Genomic DNA, 22,097 nt, shown 5'->3' on the forward strand with positions numbered 1-22,097 from the left:
AAACTCTTAGAGGAAAACACACACAAAGCACACTTTGATATAAATCACAGCAAGTACTTGTTGGATCCATCTCCAAGAGTAATAAAAATAAATGAATAGGACCTAATTTAAAAGATTTTCAAAGCAATGGAAAGCATAAACAAACAAAAAGACAACCCACAGAATGCAAGAAAATACCTGTAATCGAATCAACTGACAAGAAATTAATCTCCAAAATGTACCAACAACTCATTTATCTCAATTTAAAAAAAAAAATCAGAGTGGGGGAAGATCTAAATAGACACTTCTCTGAAGAAGACATATAGATGGTCAGGAGGCACATGAAAAGCACCACTACTCATTGTGTGCATCCATGCTTAGTCACTTCAGCCATGTCCGACTCTCTGTGACCCCATGGACCATGGCCTGCCAGGCCCCTCTATCCATTGGATTCTCCAATCAAGAAAACTGGAGTGGGTTTCCATCTCCTTCTACAGTGATAAAATATGAAGTGAGTGAAGTAAGTTAAATGAACTCATTCAGTCATGTCCAAATCTTTGAACCCCATGAACTGCAGCACACCAGGTTCCTCCAACCATAGGATTTTCCAGGCAAGAGTACTGGAGTGGGTTGCCATTACTTTCTTTCCCAGTACTCATTCAGTGCAGTTCAATCACTCAGTCGTGCCCGACTCTTTGGGACCCCATGAACTGCAGCATGCAGGCCTCCCTGTCCATCACCAACACTCGGAGTTCACTCAAGCTCATGTCCATTGAGTCAGTGATGACATCCAGCCATCTCATCCTCTGTCGTCCTCTTCTGCTTCCGCTCAGCATTAGTCTTTTCCAATGAGTCAACTCTTCTCATGAGGTGGCCAAAGTATTCGAGTTTCAGCTTTAGCATTATTCCCTCCAAGAACACCCAGGATTGATCTCCTTTAGAATGGACTGGTGGGATCTCCTTGCAGTCCAAGGGACTCTCAAGAGTCTTCTCCAACACCACAGTTCAAAAGCATCAATTCTTCAGCTCTCAGCCTTCTTCACAGTGCAAATCTCACATCCACACATGACTACTGGAAAAGCCATAGCCTTGACGAGACAGACCTTTGTTGGCAAAGTAATGTCTCTGCTTTTGAATATGCTATCTATTTTGGTCATAACTTTCCTTCCAAGGAGTAAGCGTCTTTTAATTTCATGGCTGCAATCACCATCTGCAGTGATTTTGGACCCCCCCAAAATAAAGTCTGACATTGTTTCTACTGTTTCCCCATCTATTTCCCATGAAGTGATGGAACCAGATGTCATGATCTTCGTTTTCTGAATGTTGAGCTTTAAGTCAACTTATTCACTCTCCTCTTTCACTTTTATCAAGAGGCTTTTTAGTTTCTCTTCACTTTCTGCCATTAGAGTGGTGTCATCTGCATATCTGTGGTTATTGATATTTCTCCCTGCAATCTTGATTCCAGCTTGTGCTTCTTCCAGTCCAGTGTTTCTCATGATGTACACTGCATATAAGTTAAATAAGCAGGGTAACAATATACACCCTTGACGTACTCCTTTTCCTAATTGGAACCAGTTTATTTTTCCATGTACAGTTCTAACTGTTGCTTTCTGACCTGCATACAGATTTCTCAAGAGGCAGGATAGGTGGTCTGGTATTCCAATCTTTCTCAGAATTTTCCACATTTTATTGTGATCCATAAAGTCAAAGGCTTTGGCCTAGTCAATAAAGCAGAAGTAGATATTTTCTGGAACTCTCTTGCTTTTTGCATGATCCAGCAGATGTTGGCAATTTGATCTCTGGTTCCTCTGCCTTTTCTAAACTAGTTTGAACATCTGAAAGTTACTTGTTCACATATTGTTTAAGTCTGGCTTGGAGAATTTTGAGCATTACTTTACTATCATGTGAGATGACTGCAATTGTGCAATAATTTGAGCATTCTTTGGCATTGCCTTTCTTTGGGACTAGAATGAAAACTGAGCTTTTCCAGTCCTGTGGCCACTGATGAGTTTTCCAAATGTGCTGGCATATTGTGTGCAGCATTTTCACAGCATCATCTTTCAGGATTTGAAACAGCTCAACTGGAATTCCATCACCTCCAGTACTCATTTAATTCAGTTCATTTTATTTGCTCAACCATGTCCAACTCTTTGTGACCCCATGAATCACAGCACACCAGGCCTCCCTGTCCATCACCAACTCCCAGAGTTCACTCAAATTTATGTCCATTGAGTCAGTCATACCAACCAGCCATCTCATCCTCTGTCGCCCCCTTTTCCTCCAGCCCCTAATCCCTCCCAGCATCATAGTATTTTCGAATGAGTCAACTCTTTGCATGAGGTGGCCAAAAGTACTGGAGTTTCAGCTTTAGCATCATCCCTTCCAAAGAAATCCCAGGGTTGATTCTCCTTCAGAATGGACTGGTTGGATCCCCTTACAGTCCAAGGGACTCTCAAGAGTCTTCTCCAACACTGCACTCAATATTCATCAGGGAAATGTAATGAAGTAGTTATGACCAACCTAGATAGCATATTCAAAAGCAGAGACATTACTTTGCCGACTAAGTTCCGTCTAGTCAAGGCTATGGCTTTTCCTGTGATCGTGTATGGACATGAGAGTTGGACTGTGAAGTAGGCTGAGTGCCGGAGAATTGATGTTTTTGAACTGTGGTGTTGGAGAAGACTCTTGAGAGTCCCTTGGACTGTAAGGAGATCCCACCAGTCCATTCTGAAGGAGATCATCCCTGGGATTTCTTTGGAAGGAATGATGCTGAAGCTTAAACTCCAGTACTTTGGCCACCTGATGCGAAGTGTTCACTCATTGGAAAAGACTCTGATGCTGGGAGGGATTGGGGGCAGGAGGAAAAGGGGACGACAGAGGATGAGATGGCTGGATGGCATCACTGATTTGATGGATGTGAGTCTGAGTGAACTGCAGGAGTTGGTGATGGACAGAGAGGCCTCCAGTGCTGCGATTCATGGGGTTTCAAAGAGTTGGAAACGACTGAGTGACTGAACTGAACTGAACTGAGTGACTTCACTTTCACTTTTCACTTTCATGCATTGGAGAAGGAAATGGCAAGCCACTCCAGTGTTCTTGCCTGGATAATCCTAGGATGGGGAAGCCTGGTCTATGGGGTCGCACAGAGTCTGACACAACTAAAGCAACCTGGCAGCAGCAGCATGTGACTCAGTGTTAAAAAATCCACCTGCAATGCTAGAGTCGCAAGTCAGATCCCTGGATTGGGAAGATATCCTAGAGAAGGAAATGGCAACTCACTCCAGTATTCTTGCCTGGGAGATCCCATGGACAGAGGAGCCTGGCGGGCTATAGTCAATGGGGTCACAAAAGACTCAGACATGACCTTGGGGATTAAACAACAAGGTTTATTGTTTGATAAATTGAACATAAATATTCATTATGATTAAATTCTCTTAGCAGAAAGAAGTGCTTTATAAAATATGGCCTGAACAGCAATGTATTTTAGGTCCAAGTGACTTGTTTTATATTTTCATTAATTATTACTGAATCCTTGATTAATGAGAGTCTCAGCCCTAATAATTTTTAACTTTCCTTGATTAAAGAGAAGTTGTATACTTTTTTTTTTTAAATGGCAACCCACTCCAGTATTCTTGCCTGGAGAATCCCAAGGACGGAGGAGCCTGGTTGGTTACAGTTCATGGGGCCGAAAGAGTTGGACATGACTGAGCGACTTCACTCACTCATAGAGAAAAGAAAGACATCAAAAAAAAAAAAAAAAAACCCAAAAAAACACCACAACCCCTTACTAGCTACATAGGAGAAATCCTTAATCACTCTGAATCACATATTGAATAACTATAAATTAGAAATAATAATAGCACCTTAATCTTGGGTTTATTTGGTAAATAAGATGAAATATGCTCAGAGATAAAATACTTAGTTTGCAGAACCAAGTAAGTGACAAAGAATAGTTAACAATTATTGTTTTTTATTACATCATACATGACCCTCTTATTTGAAGATTTTCAAAATTTCCACTGGTTTTGAATTCACGTAGATAATTTTTTTTTTTTTTTACAGTGCCTCACTGCATGTGGGATGTTAGTTCCTCAACCAGGGTTCAAACCCGAACCCCCTGCAGTGGAAAAACAGAGTTAACCACTGGACCACCAGGGGTTCTCCTGAGCACTCTGTGTATTTTAATCACGAGGCTTATGAAATATGCAACAATGACATTTGCTTGATGACCAGAAATCATAGAGCCAGTATGATACCCAAATCACCAAACATATTTATACAAATCAAGATGAGCTAGGTTACTTTATAGTAGCAAATACCATCAACATCAGTGGTTTAATGACAATAGTTTGCCTCTTACTCCCACAAAGACCACTGCAAACTCTACAGAAGCTGGAAACCTTAACTTGTTTCAACATTTCAGGCTGCACTGATGCTCCAGTTCTCTTTTATACTGCAGCTGACAGTCTACCTTCAGCCAACTTATGGCATTTCTTCCCATTTCAAGATTAGTGGCATAATGTTGGCAGCTTGCAAACAGAAGTAACCATGGCAAAATGCTACTGAAACTTTTTTTTTCTCTTATTTTGGAAAGCTAACTGCTGAATATTTGTCAGCACACTTTACATTAATAAGCACTTTCTTGAGCTATCTTGTAAAGTTTGAACATGGAAATTTACACATAGGATTTATCTGCTTCCAATAAGAACTTGCATGAATGTGTGCTCAGTTGTGACTGACTCTTTGTGACCCTATCCACTGCCAGCCTCTGTGTCCATGGAGTTGTCCTGAGAGGTGATATGGGGAGAGAGGTGGGAGGGGGGTTCAGGATTGGGAACTCATGTACACCTGTGGCAGATTTATGTCAATGTATGGCAAAACCAATACAGTATTGTAAAGTAAAATAAATAAATAAATAATAATAATAATAATAAAAGAATACTGGAGTGGATTGTCATTTCCTTCTCCAACTAGAATTTAAATGATTCAAAATTAGAAGAGAGGGTTATGGAGGTACTAGACAGAATAAGGAAGGCCTCTATGGAAGGGACATATTTAAATTAAGTAATGAAGCAAGCCATTTGGCCAAAATAAAGAAAATGAAAGTGTTAGTCTATCAGTCATATCCATCTCTTTGCAACCCCATGGACTATGTAGCCCACCAGGCTCCTCTGTCTATGGAATTCTCCAGGGAAGAATACTGGACTGTCTTACCATTCCCTTTTCCAAGAGATCTTTCTGACTCAGGTATCAAAACTGGGTCTCCTGCATTATAGGCAGATTCTTTACGATCTGAGCCACGAAAGAAGCTCAAATGGTAAAGAAATTTGGCAAAAGGGAAACAGCAAATGCAAAGGGTCTAAGGAATATCTGAGAAACATCAAGAAGGAAACCTGGGTAAAATGAAGATAATTACTGGGATAGAAGTAAGAGATAAGGTCAGAGAAGTAGCCGAGAGCCAGTTCATATAAGGCTTTATATGTCAAACTAAGAAATCTGGACGTTATTCTAAGTGAAATGAAGATTCACTTGACAGTGTTGAGTAGAGGAATGACATCGTGTGTCTACATTTTGCAGAGTCATTTTTAGCTTTCCTTTAAAGAATGATGTCTGTGTTTCTAGAGTGAGCAACAGGAAGATGGTAAATTTTCTGAGCAACAAACACTGGAGGAAGAGCAAAGTTTGCACGGCAGATGTGTAGTTCAGTTCTTTGTAACTGTCAGACTAGGATTTGAGTATTATATGGAAAGAGGAAACTAGATATGTTGATATATTGTATGCATGTATATTGGCTTACTTTGAGAGATATACTGTGATGAGAATAGAAATATGTTGAACATTTGTGCACATGGCAAGATTTGTATGCAGTATATTTAGGACAATTTCCTACAGTGACCTTCACAGAAAAGGGAAGAGATTGAAACCAATAAGCTTGGAAATTCAGTAGCTCTGAGGCCAATAAATCAGGAAATAGACTATTTCAGGTATGTCCCTAATAAGTATGCAGAATGACTCACCCTGTTAAAGAATTCTTCTTATGCCTAAGGTCCAGTTTAAGCTCTGACTAGTATGCTTTTCCTGATCCTCCTCAAAATTTTTCTTTCTTTTATAAAGAAAACAAAAAATTTTAAGCGACATATTTCATTCAATTCATATGAATTTTGTTTATGAAATTAAAAAAAAAAAACTTTGTCTAGGGACCATCTTATTTATTCAGAATACTAATGGGAATATATTATCTATATTCTTATTCATGCCTAAACAAATACTATTAGTACTCCACCAAACCATTAGGCATTTTTGATTTTCTGGTAATCAAAATACTTTAACTGTTATAAATTGTCTGTTAGTCTCCCAGACACTTCTGGAAATATTCTTAAGGTTTGTTTTAGTTTGTTATATTTGGAAATGGTGGACAGATCTAAGGTTATTACCTATAGTTATCCACTTTTATTAATGTTTCACAAATGTGAACGATTTTTTCATCTTAAAGATTTTCCAGAAACTGAAATTATAATTCTCTTTGTGGTGAAGAAGGATAACATATAACCTTACTTGTATGCAGCCCAGCTTCTGTCTCTGCATGTAGATAGAGCTTGGAGTCTAACAAGGCTCTCTTCCTCAAGAAGCTGTCACTTTCCACTGCAGGGAAATTTGTGAGTGAAAGGACCATTTCAAAATTGTTGGAGGCATAAGCTAATTATTCTGTTTTGCTCTTTATTCTTCCTATGTGGTTCAAAGTATCTTTTCTATGAGTCTTTATTTTGAAGTATAAATTAGCAGGAATAATGGATATTGGAGTTATCAGTAAATGGCAACACAATGATGACCCTGTATGCAAGACAGCAAAAAAGACACAGATGTGTATAACGGACTTTTGGACTCAGAGGGAGAGGGAGAGGGTGGGATGATTTGGGAGAATTGCATTGAAACATGTATACTATCATGTAAAAATCGAATCACCAGTCTATGTCTGATGCAGGATACAGCATGCTTGGGGCTGGTGCACGGGGATGGCCCAGAGGGATGTTGTGGGGAGGGAGATGGGAGGGGGATTCATGTTTGAGATCGCATGTACATCCGTGGTGGATTCATGTCAATGTATGGCAAAACCAATACAGTATTGTAAAGTAAAAGTAAAAATAAAAATTAAAAATTCAATTAAATGATAAAAAAGAATTAATAACATAAGCTGATATTATTTTTAACTGTATAGAATGTTATATCATTCTTGAAATCAACTATGTGAAGTGGTTAGTATTAATAGTAACATGTGACAGATACTATTACTATAGTGGAGACATAAAATTAAACATGTTATAGATCACAGAAGTGGTATACAGACAGTCCTAATTTGAACCCAGGAAATCTGACACTATAACTCATTTCTTATTAGCATGTAATGAGGGCTTTCCAGGTGGCACAGTGATAAAGAATCCACCTGCCAATGCAGGAGATGCAAGAGATAGAAGTTTGATCCTTGCTTGGGTCAGGAAGATCCCCTGCAGGAGGAAATGGCAACCAACTCCAGGAGTCTTTCCTGGAGAATTCCATGGACACAGTAGCCTAGTGGATTACAGTTCATGGGGTCACAAAGAGTTGGACACGACTGAGCATGCATACAGACAGCACATAATGAAATCCTTTACTCTATGCTACTACACTCAGCTGCACATCAGAGATAAAAAATCAACTAGATGTCATATATTATGAGAAACTCTGGCAACATTAAAAAAAAAAGTAAGTCATATTTTTACACGTCCGTAAATCATCACCCCAATTTTTTGGGAGTAGAGTATATTTCCTGACCTCAAAACCAGTAAAGTCGCTGATTATTCTATTAAAGTAATTCTCCTTGATGTTTGATAATACTTAGCAAGCACATACATTCCTCCACTTTTGCCCATGATAAGTTTCACTTATTCTCTAAAATTCATGTTATTCTTTTACACTCTTGCTATCTTTCTTTAATCTGAGAAATAAAACAGCAACCCTGGGGACTTTCCAGATGGCCCAATGGCTAAGACTCTGTGCTCCCAATGCAGGGGGCCTGCATTCAATCCTTGGTCAGGGAAGTAGATTGCAATGTACCTCAACTAACAGTTCACATACCTCAACTAAAAGATTTCACATACTGCAACTAAGACCAGGCACAGCCAAATAAATAAATATTAAAGGCAAAATCAAAAAGCAACCCTAATGACCTGACTGGCTAAGAGCTTGTCCACGGCTAGGCCTTGATATTCTTTTGAAGATAAAAGATTTCACAGAACATGAACTCAGACAAGATTATTCTGGGACTGTGATGGATAAAGAAAAAAAATGAGAGCATTGCCTAATCAAAACAGGACACTGTCCAAAATATAAAAATGAACAAATAGTCCCTTATACCCACTAATATCAGTGACTGTATCTTCTATACCTTTTGCAGCTTTATCCTTGCTTAATTTCACCAACTATTTGCAAAAGATTTATTTAAGAACCAATCATAGACTTATCCCATATACTGATAGCATAGGATTCATATTAAAGACATACTCCCTTGAAGCATCCCCTAATATTGTCATTGTTCAGTCGCTAAGTTATATCTGACTTGTGACCCCATGGACTGTAGCCTGTCATGGTCCTTGTCTATAGGATTTCCCAGGCAAGAACACTGGTGTGGTTTGTCATTTCCTTCTCCAGAGGGTCTTCCTGACCCAGGAATCGAACCCACGTCTCCTGCATTGGCAGGCAGATATTTTACCACTGAGACACCTGGGAAGTTCCTCTCCAAAGATATCTAAGTTCAAATCCAGAAATAAGTACTTTCTAATATTCTGTCATGACACACCACTGGGCTTCCTATATTATGTAGTCTTCACATCACAATGTATCAGTAAACTCCATTTTTCTCAATTATAGGTATGTACGAGAAACGCTGGGTTGGAAGAAGCACAAGCTGGAATCAAGTTTGCCAGGAGAAATATCAATAACCTCAGATATGCAGATGACCACCTTTATGGCAGAAAGTGAAGAGGAACTGAAAAGCCTCTTGATGAAAGTGAAAGAGAAGAGTGAAAAAGTTCGCTTAAACCTCAACATTCAGAAAACGAAGATCATGGCATCTGGTTCCATCACTTCCTGGGAAATAGATGGGGAAACAGTGGAACAGTGTCAGACTTTATTTTGGGGGGCTCCAAAATCACTGCAGATGGTGATTGCAGCCATGAAATTAAAAGACGCTTACTCCTTGCAAGGAAAGTTATGACCAACCTAGACAGTATATTCAAAAGCAGAGATATTGCTTTGCCAACAAAGGCCCGTCTGGTCAAGGCTATGGTTTTTCCAGTAGTCATGTATGAATGTGAGAGTTGGACTGTGAAGAAAGATGAGCACTGAAGAATTGATGGTTTTGAATTGTGGTGTTGGAAAAGACTCTTGAGAGGCCCTTGGACTGCAAGGAGATCCAACCAGTCCATTCTAAAGGAGATCAGTCCTGGGTGTTCTTTGGAAGGACTGATGCTAAAGCTGAAACTCCAATACTTTGGCCACCTCATGCAAAGAGTTGACTCGTTGGAAAAGACTCTGATGCTGAGCAGAAGCAGAAGGGGACGACAGAGGATGAAATGGCTGGATGTCATCACCGACTCGATGGACATGAGCTTGAGTGAACTCAGGGAGTTGGTGATGGAGGCCTGGCGTTCTGCAATTCATGGGGTCGCAAAGAATCAGACATGACTGAGTGACTGAACTGATGAGGTGATGACTAAAACTATCTTCAAAAAAGAAATGCAAGAAGGCAAAGTGGTTGTCCAAGGAGGCCTTAAAAATAGCTGAGAAAAGAATAGATGCAAAAGGCAAAGGAGAAAGGGAAATTTTTACCTAACTGAATGCTGAGTTCCAGAGAAGAGGAAGGAAGTTAAGAAAGCCTACTTAAGTGAACAGTGAAAAAAAAAAAAAAAAAAGAGGGAAAACAATAGAATGGGAAAGACTAGAGGTTTATTCAATAATATTGGAGATACCAAGGGGACATGAAAAAATAAAGGACAGAATTGGAAATGACCTAAAAGAAGCAGAAAAGATTAAGAAGAGTTAGCAAGAAGACACAGAAGAACTGTACAAAAAAGGTCTTAATGACCCGGATAACCGTGATGGTGTGGTCACACACCTAGAGCCAGATTCTGGAATGTGAAGTCAAGTAGGCCTAAGGAAACATTACTATGCACAAAGCTAGTGGGAGTGATGGAGTTCCAGCTAAGCTATTTTTTAAAATTTAAATTTATTTATTTTAATTAGAGGCTAATTACTTTACAATATTGTAGTGGTTTTGCCATACACCAACATGAATCTGCCACAGGTGAACACGTGTTCCTAGTCCTGAACCCCCCTCCCTCCTCCCTCCCCATACCATCCCTCCAGGTCATCCCAGTGCACTAGCCCCAAGCATCCTGTATCCTGCATTGAACCTAGACTGGCAATTCTTTTCTTATATGATATTATACATGTTTCAATGCCATTCTCTCAAATCATCCCACCCTCTCCCTCTCCCACACAGTCCAGAAGACTGTTCTATGTATCTATGTCTCTATTGCTGTCTTGCATACAGGGTCATCATTACCATTTTTCTAAATTCCATATATATGTGTTAGTATACTGTATTGGTGTTTTTCTTTCTGGGTTACTTCACGCTGAATAATTGGCTCCAGTTTCATCCACCTCATTAGAACTGATTCAAATGTATTCTTTTTAATGTCTGAGTAATACTCCATTGTGTATATGTACCACAGCTTTCTTATCCATTCATCTGCTAATGGACATCTAGGTTGTTTCCATGTCCTGGCTATTATAAACAGTGCTACGATGAACATTGGGATACATGTGTCTCTTTCAATTCTGGTTTCCTGAGTGTGTTTGCCCAGCAGTGGGATTGCTGGGTCATAAGTTCTATTTGCAATTTTTTAAGGAATCTCCACACTGTTCTCCATAGTGGCTATACTATTTTGCATTCCCACCAACAGTGTAAGAGGGTTCCCTTTTCTCCACACCCTCTCCAATATTTATTGCTTGTAGACTTTTGGATCAAAGCCATTCTGACTGGCATGAAATGGTACCTCATTGTGGTTTTGATTTGCATTTCTCTGATAATGAGTGATGTTGAGCATCTTTTCATGTGTTTGTTAGCCATCTGTATGTCTTATTTGGAGAAATGTCTATTTAGTTCTTTAGCCCGTTTTTTGATTGGATCTTTCTAATCCTAAAAGATGATCCTGTTAAAGTTCTGCACTCAATATCTGAAAAACTCAGCAGTGGCCACAGTTCAGGAAAAGCTCAGTTTTCATTACAAACATGAAGAAAGACAATGTTAAAGAATTTCCAGATTACTACACAATTACACTCATTTTGCATGCTAACAAGATCATGCTTAAAATCCTTCAAAATAGGCTTCATCAGTGTAAACTAAAAACTCCAGGATGTTCAAACTGGATTTCGAAAAGGCAGAGGAACCAGAAATCAAATTGTCAACATCCACTGGATGATAGAAAAAGCAAAGGGATTAAAAAAAAAAAAAAAAAAAAAAACCTACTTCTGCTTCATTCACTACTCTAAAGACTTTGACTAAGTTGATAAAACAAACTGGAAAATTCTTTAAAAGATGGAAATAGCAGACCACCTTACCTGCCTCCTGAGAAACCAGTACACAGGATAAGAAACAACAGTTAGAACTGGACATGTAACAATAGACTGGTTCAAAATTTGGAAAGGAGGTCGTCAAGGCTGAATATTGTCACCCTGCTTATTTAACTTCTATGCAGAGTACATCATGAAAAATGCTGGGCTGGATGAAGCACAATCTGGAATCAAGATTGCTGGGAGAAATATCAATAGCCTCAGATATGCAGATGACACCACCCTTGTGGCAGAAAGTGAAGAGGTGCTAAAAAGTCTCTTGATGAAAGTGAAAGAGGAGAGTGAAAAAGTTGGCTTAAATCTCAATATTCAGAAAACGATCATGGCATCTGGTCCCATCACTTCATGGCAAATAGATGGGGAAACAGTGGAAATAGTGTCAGACTTTATTTTTGTGGGCTCCAACATCACTGCAGATGGTGAGTGCAGCCATGAAATTAAAAGACGCTTACTCCTTGGAAGAAAAGTTATGACCCATCTAGATAGTATATTCAAAAGCAGAGACATTACTTTGCCGACTAAGGTCCATCTAGTCAAGGCTATGGTTTTTCCAGTAGCCATGTATGGATGTGAGAGTTGGACTGTGAAGAAGGCTGAGCGCCAAAGTATTGATGCTTTTGAACTGTGGTCTTGGAGAAGACTCTTGAGAGTCCCTTGGACTGCAAGGAGATCCAACCAGTCCATTCTGAAGGAGATCAACCCTGGGATTTCTTTGGAAGGAATGATACTAAAGCTGAAACTTCAGTACTTTGGGCACCTCATGAGAAGAGTTGACTCATTGGAAAAGACTCTGATGCTGGGAGGGATTGGGGGCAGGAGGAGAAGGGGATGACAGAGGATGAGATAGCTGGATGGCATCACTGACTCGATGGACGTGAGTCTGGGTGAACTCCAGGAGTTGGTGATGGACAGGGAGGCTTGCTGCGATTCATGGGATCGCAAAGAGTCGGACACCACTGAGCGACTGAACTGAACTGAACTGAAGCGACTTCATTTTCACTTTTCACTTTCTTGCATGGGAGAAGGAAAATGCAACCCACTCCAGCGTTCTTGCCTGCACAATCCCAGGGACAGAGGAGCCTGGTGGGAGGCCGTCTATAGGGTCACACAGAGTCGAACACGACTGAAGAGACTTAGCCAGAGCAGCAATAGCAGTATTTGTGTATAATCTTATTGTTCTACCTAGAGCAGTACCGGGCATACTTATCTCTTTAATATTGACAATTTTCACAAGGAATATAAAACCTTGTTGAGTAAGTTATTTCACATTCATACAAATTTATATACTCTAGTCCTTGCACACTTACCTTCATACAATAATTCAGTTCAGTTCAGTTCATTTCAGTCACTCAGTCGTGTCTGACTCTTTGCGACCCTATGAATTGCAGCAATTAGATTTCTACTAAACTATTTCTGAACTCAACTGAAGATTTACCTCACTTTTTGGTAGAGTTCATGGGTTCCCACTACCCTTTCAATTTGGATATCAAATTGAGTCAATCACTAGAATCACTAAAATGACTAACAAAACTGAGGAAAGTTTATACTTATGATTACAGCTTTATTTTATTTTATTTATTTTTTTTCATTTTATTTATTTATTTATTTATTTATTTATTTATTTTTAGTTTTTTATTTTTTAAATTTTAAAATCTTTAATTCTTACATGCATTCCCAAACATGAACCCCCCTCCCACCGCCCTCCCCATAACATCTTTCTGGGTCATCCCCATGCACCAGCCCCAAGCATGCTGCATCCTGTGTCAGACATAGACTGGCGATTCAATTCACATGATAGTATACGTGTTAGAATGTCATTCTCCCAAATCATCCCACCCTCTCCCTCTCCCTCTGAGTCTAAAAGTCCGTTATACACATCTGTGTCTCTTTCCCTGTCTTGCATACAGGGTCGTCATTGCCATCTTCCTAAATTCCATATATATGTGTTAGTATACTGTATTGGTGTTTTTCTTTCTGGCTTACTTCACTCTGTATAATCGGCTCCAGTTTCATCCATCTCATCAGAACTGATTCAAATGAATTCTTTTTAACGGCTGAGTAATACTCCATTGTGTATATGTGCCACAGCTTTCTTATCCATTCATCTGCTGATGGACATCTAGGTTGTTTCCATGTCCTGGCTATTATAAACAGTGCTGCGGTGAACATTGGGGTACATGTGTCTCTTTCCATTCTGGTTTCCTCAGTGTGTATGCCCAGAAGTGGGATTGCTGGGTCATAAGGTAGTTCTATTTGCAATTTTTTAAGGAATCTCCACACTGTTCTCCATAGTGGCTGTACTAGTTTGCATTCCCACCAACAGTGTAGGAGGGTTCCCTTTTCTCCACACCCTCTCCAGCAATTATTGCTTGCAGATTTTTGGATCGCAGCCATTCTGACTGGTGTGAAGTGGTACCTCATTGTGGTTTTGATTTGCATTTCTCTAATAATGAGTGAAGTTGAGCATCTTTTCATACGTTTGTTAGCCATCCGTATGTCTTCTTTGGAGAAATATCTATTTAGTTCTTTGGCCCATTTTTTGATATAAATCAGAATCTGCAAAATGAAGAGACAAAGGGTTAGGTTTAGAAGGTTACCAAACATGAAATGTTCATGTCCTGACAACAGTTCATCATCCTGACATATATGTCACCATCCCAACATATATATTCAATTATATTGCAGAGTTTTTTGGATCATTAATTAGGCAAGATTGGTTGAATCACTGGCCACATAATTGAACTCAATTTTTCCAACTAGAGGTCAGGTTTATATCACTCTTTGATGCCCCAGCACTTTAAAATCACATGGTTTCATCTGAGGCTGGCCCTGGGATGACCCAGAGAGATGGTATGGAGAGGGAGGTGGGAGGGGAGTTCAGGATTGGGAACACATGTACACCTGTGGTGGATTCATGTTGATGTATGGCAAAACCAATAAAGTATTGTAAAATAAAATAAAGTAAAAAAAAAAAAATCAGGACATTTAAGTAAGGGAAAAATAAAAAGATATATATATATATAATCATATATTAGAATTGCTTTGAAATTTATGAATATTTGCTTTTGGTCTAGATATCAGAACTTATGAATAATATGAATTAAATTTCAACTTCATTGTTAATTTTAAATACCAATCTATCTGATCTGCTTTTTAATTTGTATTGAAAATTTTACTTGTACTTATTAAAGTTTCATTTCTGTTTCATTTACAATTAAAAAATAAATAAATAAAGGAATGTCTACACTATTAACAAAAATAAATAAATAAAATAAAATCACATGGTTTGTCTTTCTGGCATGGCTAACCCCCATTCTGAGTAATTTCCTTGACCTAAATCAGGTATAGTATGAATTTTAAACCAGTTTCAGGCTAGTCATTAAGTATATCGTTTTAATTAACCACATTTGGGCTAATTAAAGAAAGGTAAAAATTATATATATATATATATATATATATATATATGTGCGTATATATATATATATATATATATATACACATATACATATATGAAGGCCCCAGATGAGAAATAGATGTCCCATATCCCTGTAGTTCTAGACCACTGCAGTCCACTGAGAGTCAGGCATTGCTGTCAAAGCAGGGTAGGGTCTCACATGATGAAATGTTTTTTTCTACTTCATTGCTCTTCTTACTCAGTGCCTGAATCATCATCAGTCAAGAGTAATTTAACAGAATAATATCTATAGGTCCAACATTTATTTGAAATGCTCATATCCATCACACTCTCCTAGATCTTCAACCATGCTCAGTATCAGCAATGCCATAGCCTTACCAGGCAAGAGGAAGCAGAGTCTGTGCTCAGGTAAGTTGAACCTTATCTATGCCTACTGGTTTAAAATTTTACAGAAAGCCCTTATATCCTCAGTTTTACTCTCAGCTTTGATTTAATCTTTTACATGAGTGGTTCTGATACTCAGCTTGATTCCAGCACCATAATGATGAAATTACTTCTCTATAGGTGACTTCAGTACACCTGCAAAGTATTCAGAGATGAAAATTCAAATGATTTAACTTCTAACTGCACATTTCCTAGGCAACATAGTTAATGGCCTTGATCTAGAGTACATATTTTTGTTTATTTGTTTTACCTCTACTGAGGTCTTTGGTTACAAGTAATAGAAATCCTCTAAAATTAACTTATGTAAAGATATTGTTTATTATTTGGATGGAGATGCTTTGGAGTCTAGGAACAAGAAGTACAGCTAAATGTTCACTTAATCTATGACAGAGAAGGCAAGACTATACAATGCAGGAAAGACAGTCTTCAGTCAGTGGTGTTGGGAAAACTTGACAGCTTCATGTAAAAGAAAGAAATCAGAACATTCCTTAACACCATACAAAGAAATAAACTCTGAATGTGTTAAAGATATAAATATAAGGCTGGATACTATAAAATACTTAGAAATCATAAGCAAGTGTTAGGTGCTCAATCATTTCCAACTGTTTGTGACCCCATGGACTGTAGCCTGCCAGGCTTCTCTGTCCATAGAATTCTCCAGGCAAGAATACTGGAGTGGGTATCCATTCCCTTCTGCAGGGCTTCTTCCCACCCCAGGGACTGAGCCTGAATCTCTTGCATTGCATGCAGATTCTTTACTGTCTGAGCCACCAGGAAAGCCCATATGACCCAGCAATCCCACTACTGGGGGTATACCCTCCGGGTATGTGTGTACATGCTCAGTCATTCACTCATGTATGACTCTTTGTGATCCCATAGACTATAGCCCACCAGGCTCTTCTGTCTATGGGATTTTCCAGGCAAGAATAGTGGAGCGAGTAGCCATTTCCTCCTCCAGGGAGTCTTTCTGACCCAGGGATTAAACCTGATTTCCTGAAGCTCTTGAAATGGCAAGCAGATTCTTTACCATTGAGCCATCTGGGAAGCGCACATACCCTGAGAAAACCATAATTCAAAAAGTTCCATGTACCCCAGTGTTCACTGAAGCACTATTTACAATAGCCAGGACATGGGAGCAACCTAAATGTCCATTGGCACATGAACGGATAAAGAATATATGATACATAGATAACAATGGAATATTACTCAGCCATGAAGGAATGAAATTGGGTCATTTGTAGTGACATAGACAGAGTCTGTTATACAGATGAAGTGAGTCATAAAGAGAAAAAAATGTATATTAACACATATTGTGGAATTTAGAAAAACAGTACAGATGAATCTATTTGGAGGGCAGAAATAGAAACACAGATGTGGAGAATGGACAGGTGAATACAGAGAGGGAAGGGGAAGGTGGGATGAATTGAGAGAATAGAATTTATACACACACACACACTACCATGTGGGAAACAGCTAAGGGGAAGCTGCTGTATAGCAAAGGAATTTCTACTCGGGGCTCTGGGATGACCTAGAGGGGAGGGGTGGAAAGGAGACTCAATAGGGAAGGGATATAGGTATAATATAGCTGATTCACTTTACTATACAACAGAAACTAACACGTAAAGCAATTATACTCCAATTTAAAAAAAATAAGGGAATAAAAATAACAAAACTGATGATGTCTGCCCCCCTACCCTCAGCAATAAAAAAAGCACAACTGAGAAGGTGGAATGAACAGGACTTGATGAACGATTGGAAAATGGATGAGGAGGAAAGAAGTGTCAAAGACACCTAATAGGTTCTTGTCTCAGCAAAAGCATGCATATGAATCCATTTCCTGAACTGGCACGGAGTACAGTGGAGGGAAGCCTGGAGCTTCATTACTAAATTCATTAATTTCTTAGAGGTCGGTACATAGAGGTACTGAGAAGTGTTAGAATGAGGGACTTCCCAGGTTGTCCAGTGAACTGCAGGGGTCATGGGTTCAATCCCTGGCCAGGGAAGTAAGATCCTTCATGCCACAAGAGCACAACTTCCCTCCTCAAAATAACAAAACAAACAAACAAACAAACAAAAGCAATTAATAAAAATGAGTAAAAGGCTGTCCTTGCCCTGAAGGAAGGAAGTCTGCAGTGAAGGAAAAAAAGAAATGCACACAAATACATGGAAAGCAGTAGATTCAGCTGTCAAAAATATTCTTGCTTTTTGACCACTATTGCCGGAGAATGATCTGAAGGAAATAATTCTAAAGGGAACACTGAATCCATTTCAATTCAACAAACCCCTTTTTTGACTACTCAAAATATATCAAGAACCATTTGACCTGAGGAATCAAAAACAGATACATAGCAAGTCCCCAACATATGATCAAGTTCCAATCCAAGAATATATTTGTAAGTCAGATTTGCTCATAAGACCAAAAAAATTCGCTTAGGGACCCCACTAACACAATCAACTTTATGGTGCTGTACTATAATAAGTTTATAAAAGTTTTTATAGAAATAATATATATATATGTATATATACATATTTTTTAGTATTATAGTAAAATACCTTGAAAAGTACAGTAGTACAGTACAACAGCTGTCATACAGGAGATGGCCTGCACATTCACATCTTTGAAAACTGACAACTTGAAAGTTCATATATAGGGGATTTACTGCAAAGACTTTGATGACAAGTTACTCACAGTCCAGTGGGTAAGATAAATGTGCAATTGATATGAAAGCACACAAGAGCAGAGCCAGCTGAAAAGTGAGGGGAGGCTGGCAGCAGGCCATATTCTTCAGAAAGACCTGCACCCCACAGCATGGAGCTGCCTCCCCAAGCCTTCTCTTTGGAACAGAATTAGGTTGGAATTTATCTTTCTGGCTTGCAATGCTTATAATATTAACTTGCTTAAACATTGTCTTAATTGTGAATAAAACATGTTTTTTTGTTAAAAAAAAAATCTTAGAGTAAAACATAGGCAGAACATTCTGGCATAAATTGAAGGAAGTTATTTTGGGGACCATCTCCTAGACTAGTGAAAATAAAAATAAACAATTGGGACTTAATTAAACTTAAAAGCCTTTTGCACAGCAAAGGAAACCATAAACAAAAGGAAGACAACTGACAAAATGGGAGAAAATATCTACAAACAAGTTGACCAACAAAGGATTAATCTCAAAATACACAAACCGTTCATGCATCCCAATATCAAAAAAACACAAACAACCCAATCAAAATTTCTGCAAGAGATCTAAATAGGCATTTCTCCGAAGACATACAGATGGCCAAGAAGCACATAAAAAGATGCTAAACATCATTGATTATTAGAGAAATGCAAATCAAAACAACAATGAAATATGACCTCTCACCAGTCAGAATGGCCATCATCAAAAATCTACAAACAATAAATGATGGAGGGGGTGTGGGAAAAAAGGAACTTTCCTATGCTGTTGGTGGAAATGTAAATGGATACAGTATGGAGATTCCTAAAAAATATTTTTAGTTCTATGATCTAACAATCCCACTCAAGCACGTATTCAGAGAAAACCATAATTTGAAAAGATACCAGAACTGCAACATTCACTGCAGGAGTATTTATAATAGTCTGGACCTAGAAGTAACCTAAATGATTGGATAAAGAAGATGTGGTATATATATACAATGGACTATTACTCAGCCATAAAAATAATAAAATAATGCAGTTTAGTAGATCACTATCATAATTACCTATCACAATTGGTAGAGACTGTGATACTGAGTGAAGCAAATCAGACAAACACAAACATGATATCACTTATATTTAGAATAACTAAAAATGGTACAAGTGAACTTATCTAAAAAACAGAAATAGAGTTATAGATGTAGCAAATAAATTTATGGTTATGGGGGGGTAAGGGGGTGGGGGATAAATTGGGAGACTGGGATCGACATATATATATATATATATATATATATATATATATATATATATATATAACTAATAAAGGCTTCCTATATAGCACAGGGAACTCTACTCAATACTGTGTAATGATCTTATGGGAAAAGAACATAAAAGAGAATATATATATATATATATGTACAGTTTTGCTGTACAGCAGAAATTAACATTGTAAATCAACTATACTCCATAAAACATTTTTTTTTTAAAGAAAATAAATGCAACTGAATTTGAGAACTGAAAATCTGCCAGGGAAAATAGAAAGAAGGCACTTTCTTCATGCCTCATACATTAGGGCAGGCAGTTTTTTTTTTTACTCTCATCTCTGTTTTATTTATCTCAGCTTTTTCAAGTCACATCTGCTTATAATGGTTCAGTAATGTTACTAGCTCTAAAGTTAAATCATTGTATGTGTGGAGCTAATTATTTGCTTCTTTTTGAGTCAGATATCCATCTTAGTTCATTCAGCTATGGACAAGAGGTGTTAAATCACACAGTATAGGCATATCTAGGAGAAGATTTTGTCAGAGAGTTCTGTGTCATCCAAAGCATCTTTAAAATTTTAATAGTGTAAAAACTGATGATTTCATAAAGTATTAAGGACATTATGAAGATTACTTAAAGGCTAAGGGACTTGAGCATCTATGGATTACAGGTCTAATAAGCTTCAATAAATTATTCCACATCTCATGTTATTGCTTCACATGATACATGGAAAAAAAATGAATGTAGATAGGGTTTGAGAGTGGGAGAAAAGTGGTTGTGCTTATAAAGATAAATAGATGACAGATATAAAAATTTATTATATATGTATTTATTTTCACACGTGTATGGTTATGTATCATTATGAAAAATTTTGTTAATTATTTAATCTAGATAGACACGCATGGTATATGTGTGTATGTGTTGATGGATGTCCATATGTGTATACATTATATTTTATAATAATACATGGGACTTCCACTGTGGCTCAGGGGTAAAGAATCTGCCTGCAATGCGGAGGCACAGGAGATGAGAGTTGGATCCCTGGGTTGGGAAGGGTCCATAGGGTCACAAAAAGTCAGACATGACTGAGAGATTAACACTTCACTTCATAGTTGCTTTATGTTGTGTTAGCTTCTGCTGTACGGCAAAGTGAATCAGCCTTATATATACATATCTCCTACCTTTTTCAGATTTCCTTCTGAAGAAAACCACACTTCCTAAAGATACATGTACCCTAATGTTCACTGAAGTACTGTTCAGAATAGCCGAGACTAGGAAGCAACTTAAATGTCTGACAATAGAGGAATGGATAAAGAAGTTCTGGTATATATACATATATAGTGAAATATTACCAAGCCAAGGTCTGCCCCAGTGGCTCAGTTGGTAAAGAGTCTGCCTTCAATGCGGGAGACTCGGGTTCAATCTCTGGGTCAGAAAGATCCCCTGAAGAAGAGAATGGCAACCCACTCCAGTATTCTTGCCTGGAGAATCCCAATGGACAGAGGAGTCTGGCGGGCTACAGTTCATAGGGTCACAAAGAGTTGGACACGACTGAGTGACTAACACATGACTAACACAAAAACATATAGAGTTGTAATATTACAATTTGTACACTTTATGTCTATATGAACTGTGGTGTTGGAGAAGACTCTTGAGAGTCCCCTGGACTGCAAGGAGATCCAACCAGTCCACTCTGAAGGAGATCAGCCCTGGTATTTCTTTGAAAGGAATGATGCTAAAGCTGAAACTCCAATACTTTGGCCACCTCATGTGAAGAGTTGACTCATTGGAAAAGACTCTGATGCTGGGAGGGATTGGGGGCAGGAGGAGAAGGGGACGACAAAAGATGAAATGGCTGGATGGCATCACTGACTCAATGGACGTGAATCTAAGTGAACTCCAGGAGTTGGTAATGGACAAGGAGGCCTGGTGTGCTGTGATTCATGGAGTTGCAAACAGTCTGACACGACTGAGTGACTGAACTGAACTGAACTGAACTGATGTCTATATGTTACCTTCAAAAATTAGTGAAACAAAGTGGCTTAAATCTGTATTTCCCTAATGGCTAATTGAGAGCTCCTTGGACTGAAAGGAGATCCAACCAGTCCATCCTAAAGGTATTCAGTCCTGAGTGTTCATTGGATGGACTGATGCTGAAGCAGAAACTCCAATATTTGGCCACCTCACGCGAAGGGCTGACTCATTTGAAAAGGCCCTGATACTGGTAAAGATTGAGGGCAGGAGGCGAAGGGAATGACAGAGGATGAGATGGTTGGATGGCATCACCGACTCAATGGACATGGATTTGAGTGGACTCCAGCAGTTGGTGATGGACAGGGAGGCCTGGTGTGCTGTGGTTCATGGGGTCGCAAAGAGTCGGACATGACTGAGTGCCTGAACTGAATTGAATGATCTCAAGCATCTTTTATATGGTTATAAGACATCCATATGTCTTTGGTGAATTATCTCATGTCTTTTTTCCATGTCCAATTTGAATTGTTTGCTTTTATAATATTTAGTTTTGAGAGTGCTTTATACAGTCTATCAGAAACACAGTTGAAAATATTACCTTTTACTCAATGGCTTGTCTCTTTATGCACTTATCTGTGTCTTTCACAGAGCAAAATTTTAAGTTTGACAAAGTCCAATTTTCAATTTTTCCTTTTATTGACTGTA

Source organism: Ovis canadensis, chromosome 22 (assembly GCF_042477335.2).
Source record: "Ovis canadensis isolate MfBH-ARS-UI-01 breed Bighorn chromosome 22, ARS-UI_OviCan_v2, whole genome shotgun sequence".
NCBI lineage: Eukaryota > Metazoa > Chordata > Mammalia > Artiodactyla > Bovidae > Ovis > Ovis canadensis.